Source organism: Lactuca saligna, chromosome 4 (genome assembly GCF_052625555.1).
Source record: "Lactuca saligna cultivar CGN05327 chromosome 4, ASM5262555v1, whole genome shotgun sequence".
Lineage (NCBI taxonomy): Eukaryota > Viridiplantae > Streptophyta > Magnoliopsida > Asterales > Asteraceae > Lactuca > Lactuca saligna.
Genome location: NC_136420.1, coordinates 14,249,283 through 14,253,274, shown reverse-complemented (window position 1 = coordinate 14,253,274; position 3,992 = coordinate 14,249,283). Strand labels below are relative to the sequence as shown.

At 32.7% G+C, this 3,992-nt stretch overlaps 1 pseudogene; it reads right to left on the bottom strand.

Moving 5' to 3' along the window:
• Positions 1 to 1,722: 1,722 nt before the first annotated feature.
• Positions 1,723 to 2,582, bottom strand: LOC145041276 (pectinesterase inhibitor 7 pseudogene; annotated as a pseudogene).
• Positions 2,583 to 3,992: the final 1,410 nt, after the last annotated feature.

Sequence of the window (3,992 nt, the reverse complement as noted above, 5' to 3'; positions counted from 1 at the left end):
CACTCAAAGTTATAGACACCAAAATAAAAATTACTATTATTGAGTATATAGAATATTTAATTTTCACAAGCAGGTTAGGTTGGAGTTGTCACGGACAACTTGAGATTGTTGGGAGGGGATACAACCCTTGAACCACGAAAATGGTGCTTCTCAATGACCCAACAAGGATGCAGCCTCATTGACCCCCACCTTATATACAAGTGTGTAGTATGTACCACTTAATTTGTATTATATCATAGTTTAAATTCTCATTTGACACACGTGTTACTTCCAATTATATAAAAGACCGATGATAATAAAATCACCAACAACTAATTACAACATTGTCCATGTGAAAAGCTCTTAATAGTGTAATCTACTTAAGGCCTATTCTTCATTGACATTAGGTACATGTGTTTTTTTACCTGGAAAATTTAATCTACTCTTAAGCTAACTCTTAATTTCACATATGTCCCTTACAAGACTTGAACTCGTAGCCTCAAAGAGGAAGAACAACACTATAATTCAAATCTAATATAAAATATGCCACTTGAATTTTTGTTTGAACTAACAAATCTAATTTACTTCTGAGCTAACTCCTAATTCCTAACTCCACTTATGTCTTGATCAAGATATGACTTTAAGTACATAGGTACCTAGCAATTGAGAGATTATTTGGCTCATTTATAGTGTATACACTTTATTATCGAACTCTTTTCTAGTTAGTAAGAATCAATGCCCTCGGAAATGCTATGCAAGTTGCTAAATGTCTCATCTATCAATCATTTTGAAGGCCTACGTGAAGACGCTGAAGTAGATGAAGGGGGTGCTAAGAGAGTTATTGGAAGAGGTAATAAGGACAATTTAGACCAAATGTCGATGATGAAAACTGTGGTGAACGATATGCCACTCGTGAGAGGAAAGAATGGTAAGTGCTCTCATGTCTTTTCCGATCACAAGTCTCAAGTATTGTTTTACCAAGACAAGCACATAGAAGATTTTGATTACCAGATTAGCCAAGAGTTCGTTGCGTGGAAGCCATAAGGACAAGAGGTGGTAACTCTCACCATCAAGGATTATATTTCGAAAAAACACCTTGCTCATTTTGAGGATTATTTTTGGGAACGAGATGATGCCCTTCTAATGCCAAGAAGTCGCAAGGACAAGAGGTTGTTACCTCTCACCATCACCAATGTTCATTGAATTCTACCGGTACAAGGAAAGATAGCAATTGAACATAACTAAGATGGTGCAAGTAAAGATAGACAACTAATTGATGGATCTAACTTTACACTAAATTGATGCCACAAGTAAAGATAGACTCAAGTTTGATGGTAAGTAAAGATAGCAATTGAGCATAACTATGACTAAACATGTGAAACCGATCATCAATGGCCATTACTTTCATATAGCTAGACAACAATACCACGCTAGGAAAAAAAAAAAAAAAAAAAAAAAAAACGTTTTTAGAACCTTTGATCATTCAAGAAACTCAAGCAAATATATCGTTTTTCATTATCTTTAAATGATCCCGAAAGTCACTCCCTTCCTAAAGCACATGAAAGAGAGAAGATCTCTCTTCTCCTGTATAAGCCCACTCTTCAAAGGTTGTTGGTTTAACTAGCAAAAAAATGGTTTAAACTTAAAAAACGTAAAAAAAATTGGTTTTTATGAAATCAACGAGACAAAAAAAAACATCATTTGTATAAAATTACTATTTTGTTATCTATTTATCATAACATCTTAAATCTAAATAATTCATTAAAATATAAAACTAATGTAAATTTTAACTAGAAAAATACATACCAAAAATTGTTAAAACATAATTTAATTAATTACATTTTGACTTTTACCGTCAAAATACAAACCTCTGTTTCACACAAGTGACATAAAAAGTTTTAACGGTATCCGTCAAACAACCGTTTGTAATCAACCAAGATTCATGGAGCTTGTATTGTATTCGCAAAACCGTTAACTAACGCCAAGGCGTTACTCGTTACCTCCTTCACCTTCACCGCCCGGCCACAGACGTCCGCCTTCAGTCCGCCGTCCGGCACGTCCTCAAACCCGTCCGTACAAGTTTCCTCATTCGTCAAAGCCGCACTCATCCACGTCTGCACGTTGCTCAGCTGGAACCGCAGCGACTCCCCACTCCCATTCAGCCGCCTCATTTGTCGGAGCGACCCGCGAATTTCGTCCACCGCGTCTCCGAACACCGAGAAACAATCGTGTACGGCAGCGGCGACTCTTGGAATGCCGGCGTAGTCGGCTTTCCGGGATATGTTGGAGACGTATCTAGCCATATGAGTGGCTTTTGAGAGAGTGACGCCGATTGCCACCCTAGCAAGGCGGCCGGGGTCTTGTTGGACGGCGCTAGAGTAGCCGGAGAGAGAGGTGTAACATATTTGCGGGTATAAAGTGGTTCTGCAGCTTGTACGGATGAAATCGGTGTCGTTGGATGTTGGTGGGAAAGAGTTGCCGGCGGTGGTTAGAGTCAGTAAGGTGGTTGACAGGAAGAAGAAGAAAATGGTGGAGCGAATTTGGAATTTCATTTTCTTTAATGAAAATAATTTGGACGTTTTGATGCAGTGAAACTGTGAAAGGAGGTTTAAATAGTCTATTGGGTTGATGTTAAATTACATATTTGCCCTTCTACCATGGATTCTCTACTTGAAGTCTTGGAGAAGGTATTGGTTTATATTCTACTCTATCTAATAATTTATTTTTCATAGTTTTATTTAATAAATATAATTAGCCGTTAATTACATTAATATTATTTTAATTTAATTGGTAACTATAGAATTAGATAATATTTTCTCAAAGAAGTTTCAAGAATCACTACCAATGTTTGCATGTGAATTCTTTTTGTACTCACGTCTAGTAATTCATGCACGTCCAAACAATTGTTAGAAACCAACCATGACTTCTCTTTGTATTTTTCTTGCATCTTCATTAATTATTAATTTGGATTCGTATGAAATTGGGTGCAACGTTTCACATTTTATCTGGTTACACTTTTGTTGTATACGATTAATTTGTTACGAGTTTAAAACCAATAACTATTCTATATTTTAGTTTTCTTTCTTGATTATATGTTTTTGAGGAGAAACGGGTTTTAAGTTATATAAATTACTATATGTTTTTCATCTTTTTTTCCTGTCCAATTTCAATTGTTCAAAGTCTCTTGATCGACATGATTTATGTGAAGATTTTAATTTTGAAATTTAATGCAAACGTTTTATCCATTTAAATATTTTTCACGAGCCTAGTTTGACCTAGCAACATGCTGATTTTTAGTTCCACGATTAATATATTTATTATAAGTACTTATAATGTCCAACAAAAAAAATTAATTATTTATCCAAAAAAATAACAGGACACACTCTCCAATTTTATTGTATTTAAAATTAATATATTGGCTTCATTCAAGTGTTATTATATATTTTCATTTTTTTTTTCAAAGTTAAAACAATTTTTCACATCAGGTAAATTTGTATTTCAAAGTTCAAACATATAAATTTATTTATTAGTAACAATGAAAATTTTATTAGGACACGAGCTTTTATGAGTTTAAGCTCGCAGTTTTAAAAAAAAATCTAAATTAAGAAAACTCATTCAAAACTACGATGTTAAAAGTTAAAACTTTTATTTTAAAATAAAAATAAAACTTTCAATGTAAGATATTTCAGTCAGTAAAAACAACATCTTATTATACAATTTATTCAGTTGCCTTTAAAAATCATGTAAATGTATATATATATATATATATATATATATATATATATATATATATATATATATATATATATATATATATATATATATATATATATATATATATATATATATATATATATATATATATATATATATATATATATATATAGGGAAAAGTGAATATACCCTTAAGGGTATATAAGCTTAGGTACCCAAACCCACCATAATACGTCGTTTTGTTTGATATATTCATTATAATATTGTTAAACTACAACCCTAACTTGATTTTCTTTCAA